Source organism: Typopeltis vanoorti, chromosome 11 (genome assembly GCF_054136105.1).
Source record: "Typopeltis vanoorti isolate ZY-2024b chromosome 11, IOZ_Tvanoo_1.0, whole genome shotgun sequence".
NCBI classification, from domain to species: Eukaryota; Metazoa; Arthropoda; class Arachnida; order Uropygi; family Thelyphonidae; genus Typopeltis; species Typopeltis vanoorti.
Genome location: NC_143559.1, coordinates 74,127,568 through 74,145,780, shown reverse-complemented (window position 1 = coordinate 74,145,780; position 18,213 = coordinate 74,127,568). Strand labels below are relative to the sequence as shown.

Below are 18,213 nucleotides of genomic sequence, written 5' to 3'. Positions count from 1 at the left end.
CTGTTTGATGGGATGTCCAAACTATGATAATGGTAGCAAATGTATTTCTTATTCTTATTTTATTCCTTGAGTGGATTAAATAAAAAACTACAGATGAGCAACTATCAAGACCTAAGCTTACCCACATTTAAAATGTTATTCAAACAGGATATCATCAAATTCCTGATATGTACCCTCAGGGGGGGGGTGTACAGGATAATTATGATAGTACTACATGAAAGAGTTAGCCCATTACTAACTTCGGATTAACAATTCTCTTCCAAATTAATCTGTTATCCGTCAAGACTTTAACATTATCAGATCCTTATTTCTGTCTTTTAAGGCACTTTTTACTGTATTAATCCATCTGCATCTTGGTCTTCCTCTGGGACTTTTTCCTACCACCTGCAAAGAACACTTGTTTTGCTAATCTCCTCTCCCATTCAGTTTAAGTGACCATACCCTGAGATTAGCTCTACTAACACATTCCTGAATGCTGACAATACCAAGTTCTTTTCCAATACCCTCATTTTTAATGTGATACTGCCACTGATGTCATCTGGTCACTCCACTAATCTTTCTCAGAACTCGCATATCAGAAGTCTCCAGTCTTTGAGAAGTGTTTTATTTCTCAGATCCATAAGTTAAAATCGGTTTGAACACCATCTTTTTGTATACAGCTAATTTAGTGTTTCGACTAATTTCTTTCTTAATCCATATAAATTTATTCAGCTGACTTCTACCATACCAGCTTTACTAATTCTGTTGTCTATCTTCACTAAAAATTGTGCCTAAATAGCTGGAATGTTTTACTTATTCTATAGGTTCACCATTCAGGATACAGTTGTTTTCAATGTTTCTGCCTATTTTCCTGTCTTTGTATTGTTGATTTTCATACCAAATTTATTACGACAGTTATTCAATTTAGTCAGGAAATCTAACAGACTTGCATTGGATTTATTCAGATGTATAACATCATCTGCATAAAGTAAAGAGCTAAGTCCAATTCTCACCATCTCATGGTGCATTCTGTTAGGTATCTACTGGACACTGAACAAATGAGGATGGGCTGGCAATTTGGGATTTAGCTGACCAAATTGTATTCTTGGCTTAAACCACAATGCAAAATGATGGTAAATGACAGAATTTAATGCCAGTTGGGGCATTACACAGTTAAACAAAGCCTGTGTTGTTTTCGTCAGCGAACCAGGGAAACAGCACAAAGTCATCTGATATCCTTGTTCCAGTAGCTATATAAATCTTCAACATTTACAAAGAAAGTCTATTAAAGTCTAAAATTTACAGGTCTAAGTAGCTAGTGTGTTGCAAAACAGTGTGTTTGTTACAAGGAGCATCTCTAAAAAGAAAAGAGGGATCATGCAGACAGATATGTAAATGTGGGACAAAAATATTAACCCATGACAATTTAAAGGAAATTAAGTTAATTTTTTTTTTATTTACTGTGAATTAATAAATAATTGCTAATTTTCATATGATTTATATTTATTAAAATGATGTCTTATAATAAAGATAAATTAAAATCCATTTAGTCTTTTCAATATTTAAGGTCTTTATTGCATACCACATAAAAGTGGACAAGTGAATTTAGAAAACATTTTGGTACATAAATCACTCTTTGTAACTATTTCAATCATGAATTAAAAACGTCAAAGTTACATGAATGACCTGACAATACTCTTATTAATACATACTGCAAAATTGGGAAAAGCAATATATCAAAGTACAGATGACAGATCATATCATCTTATGAAAAAGATGTCAAATGCATGTAATAGATTTTGGAAAACAAAACTATACCCTAATGACTAATTAAAACCAATCTCTATAATTAACAAAAACTTGTATTAATCACAGCATAAGAAAATTAAAAAGTTGACGGTTGATCGACAGTTATATACTTATAAATTGACATTTTTTTAGATGTATTATCAACAAAGACCTCCATGGATTCAAGGATTCATCAAGGGAAGCCACACATTACCCACACCAGCTGCCATACCTTCTTGCAAAACGTATTCACCACTTCAACAGACAAGCTGTTCCACTCACTCACTGCTCTATGAGAGAAAAATATAGTTTTCTTAACCACACATAAGTGTAACTTCCATGGATGCCCTCTTGTCCTCTCCCCATTCTCCATATAACAGAAAAAATGTCATTCAGAATCTCACTTTTCCTGCTTGCCAGGGTCTGCAGACTGCATACTCTCAATCAATTCTCATAATCTATGTCTCTGCACCTCTCCAGTTTCTTCATCTCCTCAGAACTCAGGAGACTAAATCTACATCCATTAATCCAGGTGTGTAGTCAATCAAGGCCTTGTCAAGAGACAAAAATGACCTCCTTATCCTTACACGTTGATGTTCAAGCATCACAATTATCCTCTGAGTTGTATTTGCAATCTTAAGATTCAAGCTAAAAATGAATAAAAATTATTCTTTTTCACCACTCCAAGATCCTTAGTGTCATCAGTTTCTCCACGTATGCATGTATGTATTCTCATGGCAGAGTTCACCTATAGTTCAATGCTCGATATTGAAAGCCACTCTAGATCCTCCTTTAACACTTCATTTACTTCCTGCAGATTACCATGGAAACAACGAAGGGGCAGTCACTGATGATATGTTTGATAGTCTATAGCAGAGTTCCACAAACTGTGTTCTGCGGAAAGTGAATAAGTGTTCTGTGAAAATTTATCAAAATTAATATTAATATGAGCCTGGAATGGTTTTAAATGCTGCGACTCTATCCAAGGTATTCCGTTAAAATTTCAGGAATTTTTGAAGTGTTCCGTCATAGAAAAAATTTGGGAAATGCTGGTCTATAAAATGGGGTGCAGTCACAGTAAGGACTATTTGTCATACTCCATTTCTGCAGAAGGTAGTGGCATCTGTCCTGATTCACACTAATTCTGTTGATAATTGTCCATAGCCTTCTTAAGGATGAATTTGTGTGGTGGCTGCAGGGATCTTTCACACAAGAGCCATTTGTTAGCTCTCGTGTGAAAAGGTGCTGGATGAGAAAAGGCTCTAGTTATGTCCCAAAATGGGTACCATGACTTCAGCCAAAGGTTCTCGGGGGAGGATTTATAATAGTTGAGTGGAGGGGTAATAAGAAGCTATTTGTGATTTTCTCCAGTTCTTTTAGTGAAGCCTGCCTTCTTCGTATATTTGGTGAGGCTATGTTAGAAAGCACTGGATGGCAGAGGAGTGGATTTCAGGTTCCCACCAATTCTGCATATGGTTATGTTCAGTTGGGAATCAATGCTTGTGTGAGCACTTCTTTCTCAGACTGGTGTGCAGTACTTTGCAACCCCAGCTAGTTCCACTTAGTCTTGAAATTATGTTATTTCTTTTTTTTCTTTTTTTTTTTTTTTGTTGTACTTTACAAACATGATTTTTATAGGTCAGACTTCTATCCAGGTTCACTCCCAGGTATTATGGATGAGGATCATACTTGACTGGGTATGATCCTCATCTCCAAGCATAAACCACTATTAATATGTCAATGGAAATCTCATTACACCAAAGCACATGTTATTTGAATAACTTTATACTTACTAACACTGAATGAATAACCATTATCATTTGCCTGCAGTTCCAGTCTGCTAAAGCCATTCTATAAGTGCTGCATATCAATAGCATCGTCAGTGAACTGTCAGGTCCTTCTCAATATTATAGATTGAAAGAGAATGGCCCAAGGAATGAATGCTGGAAACACTAAATTAAATCTAGTGGATAGATTCATTACCCCCATATACCAATGATATCGGTCTGTCAACCATTCTCTTATCTAAATCAACAGTTTATACTACAATCTTATATCCTCTCATTTATGCAGCAGCATTTCATGTATTACCCTGTCAAATGCCTTAGCAAAGTCTAATTATATCCATTCCCTTCATGTAACTTGAGTAATATAATATAACTTGAATAATAATAATAAAGTAATATACTTTCTGAGTAATATACAATATAATAAATAAATAAATAATCTTCATACAGTAATATATATTTTCTGAGTAACATCATATTAATCAGAAATGATGTACCTTGTGCTTGCTGTTCTTTGCAAAATATAGCTTGTCTGTCAACTCATTTCTGTATGCAAGGTCTTACCAAATTCTCTAAAATCTTCACCAACATTTCAGAAATGCTGATAGATTAGTAGTTCGATATACTTTTTTTTTTTTTGCACCACCCTTGTAAAGCGGGATTTGTACAATCTTTACATTTCTGTGAAATTCCTGAGCTGAGACTCAAATTATATAAACTTGTCAAATGTCTAACCAATTCAACTGAACATTTCTTTAGCATACATGCTGATATTCCATCTGGACCTATTGCCAGATTCTTATCCAGGTTATGCAACAGTTCTGGAACTTCCTTCTCATGCACCTCTATCTCTTCATCCAATGTAATGATAGCACTATATTACATGTTGCATACGTTACATTGATATATCTTAGTGATTTGCTCATTATTTGAACAAGCACATCTACTTCAGATATATATACAATGAAAGCAGAAGAAAAACTTTCACTGCATTCCAATGAATGCAGTAGAAGTTATTCTTTCATTTCTTCTTTTACTTGCAGTATAAAATTTTTTGGAGTTACCTATATGCATATACTGTTTTCCATACAATACTAAACTTTTCTGGTCTACACACACATATTTCATAACTCTTCTCATACGTACTGTCATGATATTCTTTCCGCATAATCTTTTATGGAATTATCTTGCTTAATAAGGCTGAACATCCATTTTACTTTTACCTTATTTGTTCTTCAAACTCTTAGGACACAGATACTGCATCACTTAGCATAGTTTGACTGCTTTACAAGCACTGCAATATTCTTCCCATTCAGTAACTGATACCATGGGAATGATAATTTCCAGCTTTGCAGTTCAGAGTGTATCGTTTCCTACTTGGTACATCCATATACTTAACTACTTCCCATAAGTACACTTAGCATAGTTTGACTGCTTTACAAGCATGCAATATTCTTCCCATTCAGTAACTGATACCATGGGAATGATAATTTCCAGCTTTGCAGTTCAGAGTGTATCGTTTCCTACTTGGTACATCCATATACTTAACTACTTCCCATAAGTACAGCATGATTACTATTAACAAATGCCTCCTTCACTGAGATCCCTTCTGATCTGCTTGATAAAGCTGTCTCACAAGAGTTCAATAAATTTTCTTCAATTCTTATAAGTTTTTCTCTGCTATCTAATCAATATTTTGATAATTACTACTGTATAAAACACGTACTGTATATTTCACCTTGTCAGTGACCACTTCACACCACACAGCCTCAAACTCACTGTTGCATGGAACATTACTATAATTGCTTTCCCTAATTGGACTCAAATTACCTGATACCATTAGTAGTATCCCCCCCCCCCCTCACTCAATGCTTCTATCCTTTCTGAAAATATATCTTTACACTCAATTCTAGTTACTACATCTAACTGAGAACCAGGTTTTACTAATGTCAACAATTTTGGCCACAACATATTAAGGCAACAAAAATTAACCCTCTTTATTCCTGATGCTCTTGGCATTTGTGTACAGACATAAGTTACCTCCTAGGCTTTCTATATACTTACATCTGCACTCTGCTTCCAGTTAAGATGCCTTCTCTTTCCAATTCCCATGCATGCATGCACACAAATACACAACACAACCAAATCCAGTGCATACAAGATCCACTCTCTTCAGATTCATGATGCTTGCTAACATTCATTATTACATTTGCATACCTTAACTTCTCACTATTCCTCAAGTGATAATCTGGTTTTCCCAACTTTTTTTTTTAAATGTGATTCCTACTCATGAAAGGATGTTAAGCCTATAATACTAATGTATATTTATGATGAGTGGACTAAGAATTTTTTTTATTTTTATTAATTTTATAATTTTTTGTACTTTTATTTTTTACATAGTCCAGAAACTCTGCTATAGAGACCAAGCACAGAACTTTTTCAAGCCCCCCCTTCAGACCTCCAATAAGCAGGGGTGGTAGTTTCACACTAGAAGATGAATTAATCTCTGACCGAAAGACAAACACCCATGACTATGCTGAGATCTGAACTCACAACCTATTGGTTAAAGAGCAGATGCACTAAACACTCAGCCAACTGGGCTGGCAATCTGCATTAGGTCTCTCTTGAATAAATTTCTCAAGGATCACGATGTCAAATCCATCCTGGTGCAGGACATCCCTTTTATAAAAGGGTCCTTTCTACTATTCAAGCACACTCATGTCTTCTACACTTCCTACAACTGTTCTTTGGAACAGCCTTACCCATGCCATTTTCTCCAAGGACTACAACCTCAAGCTGTTCAAGAAACATGCCATGAAAACAGTTTAGGAACTGTTTTCATGGCATGTTTAATTGCTATCAAACCTCCTTTCTTAACTCAGTATTATATCTTGGCAACAGACTAACAATCTTCACTCTTCTTTCTCACTTCTTCCTGTTATCCTTTCGTATTCTCTCTCTCTCTCATACTCTTATTACTATTTAAGTCATTTGTTCCTATGAGAACAACCAATTTTTTTTACTCATTTCTCGATTGCATTTGTCATATCTTTAATTTTTGCACCCAGAAAACCTGAAGTGGCAACTGTATCATTGAGCACAAATTTAATAAGTCAATCACCATATCACATTACATTCTTTTTATGTTCTACTTAAGATTATTATTACTCATTGATATCTTATTAACTTCCATGCTTAATTGTTTCTTTTTTTGTTATAGAAGGGTTTTCTATGCAAGTCAACTGTACACACATTTTAATAACAAACCTGCACATGATGCTGCAAAGCCTATAACATATCAGTGCCATGGAACTGTTTTCATGGCATGTTTCTTGAACAGCTTGAGGTTGTAGTCCTTGGAGAAAATGGCATGGGTGAGGCTGTTCTAAAGAACAGTTGTAGATGAAATAAAAGAGAGAAGCTGATTCAGTAAGTTTAATTCCAGATAACAAATGGATATAGACTAGTAGTTTGTTTTTAGTCTTAGAAGTGGAAGAATGGGACATCCACTTCAGTCTATAAAAACATTCACAGAAGTGGAAACATTCACATTCTCTCTCTCACACACACACACACCACAGAAGAAACTTCTGTGGTGTTTGTGTGTGTGTGTGAGAGAGAGAGAGAGAGAGAGAGAGAGAGAGAGAGAGAGAAATTCAAGTATCAGAGAGCTATTAATCGAACTGCCTTCTGTATAGTATCAAGCATTTTCAAAGGTTTATGGTAGATATCCCAAATTAAAAACAGTCCAATTCACAAGATTGGGAATTTATATAATGTTTGCTGTTGTACAGGTGAGAAATAATGTCTTGATCAGAAAGTTTCTTTGAAGTGGAAGGGGAGCTAAAAATATGATGATGTATTAAGAAAGTTGTTTGAAGAGATGTACTTACTCAGATTAAGATTTCCATTCAATGTTTCAAAATCCTAGTTCAGAGTGTCTTACTATAGTCTCCATTTGAGGGAGAATTATTTTCTAATAATTCTAAAAAAACAAAACATTGAAGTAACAGGAACAAACTGCAAAGTACCAATCTTTATCAGTCACTGAAAATCAAAAGAATCCATGGTGTCTACAATTTATGTGATCATGTGGAGAGACAAGATCTTTGAAAAGAGAAATGAAGAATACCTACGTGATAAACAACACAAAGATAAAAATCGACTGAATATAGTAAACAAGTGTCAGAAAATACTAACTGGCAAACCGTTGTCATATGTCCTGATAACTCTTCAGAGGACCATTGGACCACCACTGATATACATACACATTCCAATCTAAAAATTGGAGATTTAAAACTAGGATATCTGAAAGACCATCATGTAGAACTATGATGATGCAGACAAACTATACAAAGAAGCACGTCACAATATAAAACAACAGTAAAGATAAAAGCACAAACAATGTGCACACATACAGTGGTGTAGAGTTAAAAGGACAGCTGGGCACAAACTGTTTTTTTAATGAGTGTGATTTACTGCAGTATGCATGCTGGTTTGTAAAAAATAGCCCCTGAATTTAGTTGCATTTTATAATAGTCAGTCACAACAGACAGGATACTCTATTCTGTGATATTTCTGGATTGTGCATAGACATTTGACAAATTTGACTAATGTCTATGCAAATATGACAAATGCAAAAAGTTGTTTAATTAAGTAAAATGAGGATGAATAACAGATTAGTAGTCTAAATAAAAGACTGGCTATCATATGTATTCACTTATTCATCACATTCATTGTGCCAAAATGGATGACTACTGTGTTACAGTAGCTACTGTAATTTAAAATAAACTAATTACTCAGCATTTTAATCTTCATATTATGATCATCATCTTGGAATATGCTATCTATATTATAGTTCATACCATTATACAAAATAGTATTAATAACTTGGCCAACCACATGACTCCAGCATGACCTCTGGTGAGTGGAAAAATAAACAAGTAATATATATAACTACATCTGTAGCTACTGACTGAAGTTTAATTATTTAGAGCTGTTTTCTCTGGATGGTTATAGAATATTTGAGTCCTATTATTCAACAGTTCTAGTTTAATGCTGGAATCATTCTATGATAGTAATGGACTTAGTCTAATTCTTATTAAGTATCTATATCCAACAGACAGGAATATTATACTATTTGGTGTCACAAATCCTGGAGTCTAGACTGCTGAAAACTAGCCTCATTCTATTTATTTGTGATCTCGATTACCTCTTAAAAACAGATATTATGCGAGCTTTCCACCTTCAAGATTTTAAGCTCATCATTAAAGTTGAAATTAGGGTAGTTGTTTAGCATCTCAAATGCTTGTTTATATTTGTTTTTGTACCCAATTTGGTGAAAGAGGCTTTTCCAATAGCGTTTGTAGAATATATCATAATTATAAAGGCCTGATTTCCCACAATTATTGAATTTGATATATTATATTTTCAACTTTCATATTGGAATTGTTGAAGAGAAAAACACGAGTTCTTAAATTTATGTAATTGTATGCTAGATGAACCATGCCACAAAACAGAATGAATAAGAACTTCAGATCTAACAGCAACCTCGACTCCAGGACTCTAGCCACTAAACAGTATCATTATTATTATTATTATTATTCAGGCCTCCATGGAGTCAAAAGACTCTTCGTGGGAGGTCCTTCCTAAGAACATAAAGTCTGTCAAGACTCATCGAGGGGAGGTTCCCCCTAAGAAACACAAAGTCTATCATACCACTCCTTAAACTCATTGACCGTTCTCGCCCTCACCACTCTATCAGGCAATGCATTCCACGGCTCAACCACCCTCCATGCAAAGAAACCACTCCTCACCCTCTTGCTCACAGTTTCCTTTCGTAACTTCCAGGGATGGCCTCTTGTTATCACTCCTTCTCACTGTTCAACCAAGTGAAAGAACTTCCCAGTGTCAACCCTGTAACCACCTCTCAACAGTTTAAAAGTCTCAATCATATCACCTCTCCTTCTTCTATCTGCCAAACTCTGCAGTCCACATTCCCTCAGCCGATTCTCATAACTATCCTTTACAGTCCTGAGACCATCTTTGTCATCCGTCTTTGTATCTTTTCCACAGTTAATTTATCCCCTTCAAATCCTGGGGACCAAATCTGAGAACAATAATCCAAGTGTGGTCTGATCAGAGACTTATACAACGGAATGATAACCCTCTTATCTCTGCAGGTCAGTGTCCTTCTCATAATTGCAGCAATCCTCTGTGTTACCTTCACCACCTTTGCAATATGTCCCCTAAACTTCAGGTTTCTATCAATCATCAACCCCAGATCTCTTGTCTCCCCAACTTCCTCCAGCTTATTCAAATCCTCTTGCAGGGCTACCACATCTGCACTATTACTAATAATCCTTCCCAGCTTCGCATCATCCGCAAACAACTGAATATCCCCTTGCAATGTCATTGATATAAAGGTTAAACAATATAGGTCCTAGTACTGAGCCCTGTGGGACCCCACTTGTAACCTTCTGTCTCCTTGAAACTGCTCCACCATACACAACTCTCTGATACCTATCAGACAGCCAATCCTGAATCCAGTTGACCAATCTGACATCCAGACCCATGAGTTGCAACTTAAATATCAGCTTATCATGTGGCACCCAGTCAAATGCCTTTGCTAAGTCTAAGAAAATTGCAGTATATGCCTTTCCCTCATCTAACGTTCTTGTAACTTTATTATAAAAGGCTAGCATATTGCTAAAACAAGAGCGCCCTTTCACAAATCCATGTTGACTCTCACAGATAACATTACCCTCATCTGCCCAGTGCTGTATACGGTCCCTCACTACTTTCTCCAAGATCTTAACAACTACTGATGACACACAGACTGGTCTATAATTAGACACTTCCAGTCTGTTACCACCCTTATGCAATGGCACTATCTTACCTTCCTTCCATTCCCTGGGCACCTTTGCCGAAGCCAGACTTTCATTGAAAAGCCAGGTTAAAGGCACTGTCAGTTCCCTAGCACATTCTCTCAAAACTCGTGGTGAAATACCATCCAGTCCCAAAGCTTTACTGACATCCAGAGTACTCAGTATCTGAAACACACTCTCCTCCTGTACCTCTAAACCTCGAACCAGCCCTATCCCTCTAGCATTAAAACTGACTCCTCCAGGATGAAATACTCCAATAAAGTGGTCATTGAACAATTCCACTATGTCCTCTGCATCAGTCACTCTATTCCCATTTTTATCCCACAATATCATTCTTCCACAGTCATTTCTCCTCCTACTGGCCACATAGCTAAAAAATTCCCTAGGATTTTCTTTGGATCTTAGGGCCAATCTCCTCTCATATTCCAGTTTCGCTTTCTTTACCACACTAGTCACTCTTCTGGCCTGTGTCTTATATTCTTCATGCATCTTCTCTTCACCTGTTTCCTTATATCTCTTCCATAGCCGCTTTTCGCATGCAATTCCTGTTTAATATTGTTTGTCATCCACTTTACTCCAAATTGTGTCCTCTTCTTCACTCGTGGTATACAACTTACCATTGCTGCTAACAAATATTCTTTCACAATTTCCCACGGACTAACGATATCCCGGCCTTCCAATTCCTCCCTCCATGAAACTTCCTGAAGTTGACGTCTAAGACTATTATAATCACCTGCATTATAATTCTACATAAGTTCCCGTCTCTTTGATACTCCTGCATGTCTATTCATTTTCCAAGTCAAAACCATATGGTCACTCTCTCCAACTGGTGGGAGAGATGTCATCTCAGTTATTATCAACTCTTCTGATGCTATAACCAAATCTAAAACTCTTGAACCTCTTGTTCCCTCTGTTACATGTTGCCTAAGAAATTTGTCCCTCAAGAATTTGTCCCAAAAATGGGACAAGATTCCATTCCACTATTGCTACATGCATCTTCCTCTCTCCAATTTATACTACTGTAGTTAAAATCTCCCATAACAATCATTCTTCTTGCACTTGCCAAACTTAGCTGTCTTAACATCTCCTGGTCCCCATCCTCCATGCTCCTGGGTCTGTAGCAACACCCCACTAAATATCCTGTCTTGCCTACCTCTACCTCACACCATATGCTCTCAAAATCATTTGTCTCACTTCCTTCCAAAGCCTCCACTCTTAGAGGACATAGGTCATCACTTATCATAGGCAGTACCCCACCACCACGCTTTCCCCTTCTATCCTGATGAAAAATGCTATACCCAGCGACTTCTATTCCTGTTATTATATCCCCTTCTGTCAACCATGTCTCAGTGATCCCAATAATTTTTGGCCAGGCTGATGCTATCTGCGCCACCAATTCCTATCCCTTATTCCAGATACTCCTGGCATAGTATAAAGCATATAAATGCCACTGTTTCTATACCCAGCATTATCCCTTCTAGACTCCACTGGGCTCAGTGTTACCCGACATCGTCTCCCTTCTCCCAAGTATCCATTCCCACAAGAGGCCATCCCTGCTATCATCCTCCCTGGGACACACTGATTCGTTCAGAACAGCAATCTCTCCAGATGCCTACGTCCTTCTTCATTCAAATGTAATCGGTCTCTCACATACAATTCCTTTCTTTCCTCAAACGCACTCCAAGCATCCACATATACCAGTCCTCTCTTGTCACACATTCTTGCTATTATGCCATTCAATATCACCGCTCTTCTGCTCAGCTCATCATTATCATACCTAGGCAACACACACACTATTTTTCCTCTCTCTGTCTTCTTCCATACAGTCTCAAGCAAAAACCTCATATCTCTCGCTGCCCGACTTACATTACCACTCAAGTCATTCGTTCCTACCATCACAATCATCTCGTCCACCCTTTCACCTCTCTTAATTGCCATAGCCACCCTTTCTATTGTTCCTCCTGGCGAGCACTCCTCACGCATCCTATCTTGAACACCACGGATCATTGAGTCGCCATACATTATACCTCTTACCATTCCCTCTCTCCTATTGTTTCCATTCTCTCCTCTTCTTTCATTCCCATAGGTCTCTCTCATTCCCTCTCATCTACTGCTATTCTCTCTTCTAGCATTCCCATCCCTCTCTCTCTCACATTCCATCTCTCCTACTGTTTCCATTCTCTCCTCTTCTAGCACTTCCATATCTCTCTCTCCTTCCGTCTCTCCTACTGTTTCCATCCTCTCGTCTGCTAGCATTCCCATACCTCTCTCTCATTCCCTCTCTTCTACTGTTTCCATTCTCTCCTCTTCTAGCATCCCCATACCTCTCACTCATATTCCCTAAATTCTCTCTCTCCGACTCTGATTCTCCTTGCATTTATCTCTTCCATTCTCCTAATCTTATCTTTCATACTTCTGCTCTCACTCACAAGACATTAAACCTCCACTTTCAACTCATCTATCTCCCTCTGCAGGTCAGTCACTCTTAATCTAAATTCACTTTCCCAAACAAAACCATCTCCTAAACTTTCACAGTCACTCACACCTTCCACACTATCAACTATTATTTTCTCATTCATATATATCTTTTTTTTCATTCTCTCCTATCACACTACTTGTCTTCCTACATTCATTCCCCGTTCCTGGAGCAACAAAGTCGGATATCGATATTTCTAATGCACTTATTTCCTCCAACTGCCTGCATTTTGTGCACATACGCTCTCCGCTCTCTTTCACAAGCCACATATCTAATTCCTGAGACGCATACATGCCGCAAGTACTGCATGCCACAAAGTCCCTTATGATATTGCTAATAATTGAGTTCTTAAATGGCGGAGAACTTGGCGATATGCCACTTGCGACTGCTGCTGAATCCGTCATCATTCCTTACTGCCGAATAGCGTAATCGTTAATTATTCAATTAATAAATTCCCATATATATACTGATTTCCTTAAATTAACAAAAAAAAACTCGGAAGAAGAGGATAAAGGGAAAAAAAACATATGAAAGTCAAGTATATTACACAAAAAAGTGACGCTGAGTCTGGTTATTGTATACAAATGAGTGGCGCTGTTAGTGGTACATGTAAAAAAGCCACATCATAAAAGTGACCATTTGAGTGGTTTTTCATTTGTTTCTGAAGTGAGAACAAGACATCATTTAATTAATAATTCAGGTACCAGCCATTGTAAGACTAGAGACAGCCAAAGTCAGGCAGAGATAGCCAGATGGCTGCAGGTGAGTCATTTCACAGTTCATAGACTGTGGAACTAATTCCAACAGTCACAAAAAGCATCTTGAAGATACAGAGAAGGAAGGCCATGAGCTACAACAGCAATAGGTGATCGATATCCATGATTATCTGCTTGCCAAAACAGAAGTGCTACGGCATATCAGCTATGATCTGACCTTGCTTTGGCTAAAGGAACATTGGTATCTGCTTCCACTGTGAAGGACTAACAAAGGTGGTCTGTATCTAGTAGTCAGTGTGCCACAATCCCCATGTCACAGGAGAGAACATTTGAAATGGGCCAGACACATCAACTGGACCCAAACCAATGGAGGTTGGTATTGTTTAAAGATGAGTCCCAATTTACCCTGTAAAGTGATACTATACATGCTCTGATCTAGAGAGAACCAGGAACATGTTACAATCCCTCTTTACTATGAGTTACAATACTATGAATACAGTGACTGAGATAACATCATGAACCTCTATGACTGTCTGTATATGGGTGTGATACGGGATATGATAATGCTAATCCCCATTGAGTAAGGCTTGTGAAAAATATCTTCAAAAAGAGACTATTGTACATATGGAATGGCCAGCCAGGTCTCCCAATCTTAATCCTAATGAGCATGTCTGGGATACTCTAGGCAGATGTGTTACTACTCTCAACTCTCTCTCTCTACAAAACCTTGAACTTGGGAGAGTTTTGCAGGCACACTGGTTGTTATTACCAATTGAGCTCCTGGACACGATTATAAAGAGCAGGATGTAAAATAAGGTGTAAGATAAAGATGCACAGTATCTCTACTGCTATTCATTTACATGAGTCACATTACAAAGGAAAGCAGCAATAAAGAATATCTAAGCATATTACTGTTCATGAAACATCATTTTGAGTACTGCATTTCTGTGAGGATAACAACATTCCATATACAATTTATATGGATGTTTCTTTCACATCTCATATCATACTGCTTTTCTCCAAACTGCATAAAAATTTTTTTGAGTTATGATTTTTCTCTTTGTTCCTTAATTTATGGAAACGGGAGCACAGGATACAGATACCTAGTAACATTTAAGACTATAGACCACTACTACCTTGGAGTGCGTAAACCAGTGTCCTTCAAACTAGAACTGGCAGACCCACTCTTAGAGATTCACTTCAACCTCTGTCTCATAGGTGCAATGTTTTGGCTCTGTATCTTCTACAGGTACATTAATGATCATTGCTCGGCTGAAATGGCAACTATCATTCCTCCACTTTCTGTTGCACTTGTTAATACAAGAGCAGCATCTGTCACGTATCCCTTTACTGTGTAACTGAAAAAACACACTGAACCTACTTTTATTCTATCTACCTCCATCCTCTGGAAGAGCCTACTGCAAGAAATCAAAACAATTAACAACCTGAACTCTTCAAAAAAAGTAAACAAGCATCTGAATCCTCACCTGCACCCTAGTCACTGCACTAATGTGCTCATAGGCCCTTCAACATCTTGTGTATGAAATCTTAGGTCATTTTTATCATGGCCGGAAAATTCGCTGTAATCATCGCCATAAGACGTTTTTGCCGGTAAAAATTTAAACTAACAATTTGGTAACTTTATCAACTAACTAGTTAGAGGAAGGTAATTTATTTTAAATTAAGCTTTCTAACTGACAGTCTGCTTCTTTTGATAAATATTTCTATGTGCTAACTCCATTATGTAAAACATTCGGTGAGCATTGTCACCCGTCTCAATCCTGAAAATCCAAACTTCATCAAGCAATGGCAAACTTAAAATCATCAGCTACTAGTAGAAATCTCTGCTCAGTCTTTAAATGCCGATATTTCATCAAATTTAGATAACAACACTTCATCTCTGATGTCATCTTTAGCAAATTTATGTCGTAATATTAGATGGAGGCAAAAGAAAGGCCAAGCACCTCTATCCCAATTAAAAGAAGTGAATATATAATTCCAGATGAGTATAAATCTAGAAAATGGTGAGCAATTTTTATTACATTACACGATAATGGTGAAGACGATGAAGAGGGAATTTTAGTGTTTGTTACACAAGCTGGATTAGATGACCTTGAAAATAATAAGGATTGGGCATGCGACAGTACTTCTAAATGCAGCCCAAATATATATTATCAGGCTACATATAGTAATAGAAAGTATTAGCATTTCAAGTCTTTTTGCTTTGCTTCCTGGCAAATCAGAATTAACTTACAGCAGCAGATTATTCAGTGCCTTAAAGGGCTTATGTTTATCATTAGATCCCAAAACATTAATGGCTGACTTCGAAAAAGCAACTATCGAATGCTTTTTTCTAACACATTTACATCAATAACTATAACAGGTTGTTTATTTCATATGGCACAAAATCTTTATATAAAATTGTTGCCATTGGCTTGAAGTTACGCTATCAAACAGATGGCGAATTCAACATGAAAATTAAATGCTTCACAGCATTAGTATTTCTTCCAATGAACGATGTCGCTGATGGATTTGTTGAATTGATGATCCACAGCAAAAAGTTAATTATTTACGTGGCATCTCTTTTAATTTGCATAATTTTTAAATGATTTCAGTATGTTATGTATCACTGACATTCACCTTAATAAAGATTTGCCATTTTAATGATTTTATAATACCCTTTATCATCCATTGATTATTTACAAAAATTAATGCAAAATGTCTTATGGTAAAAATGTTTATGCCGAATTTTCCTAGAATCCATTTTTATATATGGCCTAATGATCTATATGACCAGTTATATATTATATATAAAACACTGAATAGTTCACCATCATCAAATTCCTGCCATGTACCCTCAAGGAGTGTACAGGATATAGTATCACATCAAATCAAATCAGTCTGTTACTTGTCAAGACTCCAACATTATCAGATCTTATATTTCTATCATCTAAGGCACTTTGTACCGTATCAATCCACCTATATCTTGGTCTTCCTCTGGGTTGTTTTCCTGCCAACCTGACATAACACTTGTTTTGCTAATCTTTCCTTGCCTATTCTGTTTAAGTGACCATACCACCTGAGATTAGCTCTGCTAATGCATTCCTGGATGCTGACAATGTCAAGTTCTTTCCTAATATCCTCATTTTTAATATGATATTGCCATTGATGACATCTGTTCATGTCTCTCATATCTGCGGTCTCTAGTCTTTGGTCAAGTGTTTTACTTCTGACCAAGCTCTCAGATCCATATGTTAAAACTGGTTTGAACACAGTCTTGTATACAGCTAATTTAGTGTTCCGACTAATTTCTCTCTTACTCCATATGAATTTATTCAATTCACTTCATACCATACCAGCTTTGTTGATTCTGTTGTCTATTTCCATATTTAATTTACCATCTTCACTAAAAATCATGCCTAAGTAGCTGAAATGTTTTACTTGTTTCACAGGTTCTCCGTTCACAACGCAGTTGACATTTTCAACGATTCTGCCTATTTTCATTGTCTTTGTCTTTTTATTGCTGGCCTTCATACCATATCTATTACAACAGTTATTCAATTTAGTCAGGGAATCTTGCAGACTTGTAGCGCATTTATTTAGAAGTATAACACCGTCTGCATAAAGCAAAGAGCTGACATTAACATTGCCAATTTTGATATCATGTTTAATACCACTTTCCTTCATAATGTGATCCAAATAGATAATGGATAACAGAGGGAATAATGTACATCCTTGTCTCACACCAGGTTTAACATTAAACCATCTTCCTGTACTTCCTTCAATTCTAACTGCTGACTTACAACTCAAATAAAGACTAAGTATTGCTTGATATAATGCCCGATTATCACATGGCATCTCTTTTAATGATAGCGTATTGAATATGATAGCATATTGAATAGCTTCTCTCGTGGCGCCTTGTCATATGCCTTTTCCAGATCTTTGTTATATTCCCATGATTTCTCAACTATCTCTGTTAAAGTTAAGATCTGATCCTGACAGCCACTATTTGGCCTGAATCCAGCTTGTTCTTCACCAAGCTTTTCTTCCAGAATTCTGCTGAACCGTTTCTCAAGAATACTTGCATAAATCTTACCAGGAACACTCAGTAAGAAAATACCTCTGTAATTCTCACATTCAGTTTATTTCCCTTTTTATATATGGGTACTATGAGAGCTCTACTCCAATCCAATATTCAGTGTTTTCAACACTGAATAGTTTGAGGGAAAATATTTGGTTGCTTATATTAAGTTACAGTCTTCAAACAACTGAATGCCATCTGAATGCAAGAGATTTAAATAGACTTGGGTTATGATTATGATTATTGGGAAATAGATTATGGGTAAATAAGGATTGGTATCTTAAACAGATACAATCCTTATTTACCTGTAATGTTTAATACTGCTAAGTGTATGCTGTCTTCCATCTCTGAATGCAGAGATGGGGAAAATATACTTCCAGAAAAGTTAGTGCTGGAGTTTAAGAGATACACTGCAAAGGTTGGGTCAACTGAATTTTTAACAAGCAAAATGGGAGGAATATAAATCTCTCAAAAATACCCAGGGATTTAAAGAATTTAA

At 36.7% G+C, this 18,213-nt stretch overlaps 1 protein-coding gene across 1 annotated transcript in view; it reads right to left on the bottom strand.

The window, feature by feature from the left end:
* Positions 1–18,213, bottom strand: part of LOC150101745 (syntaxin-1A-like) — a 374,196-nt gene that overhangs the window by 304,977 nt on the left and 51,006 nt on the right. The window lies entirely within an intron of this gene.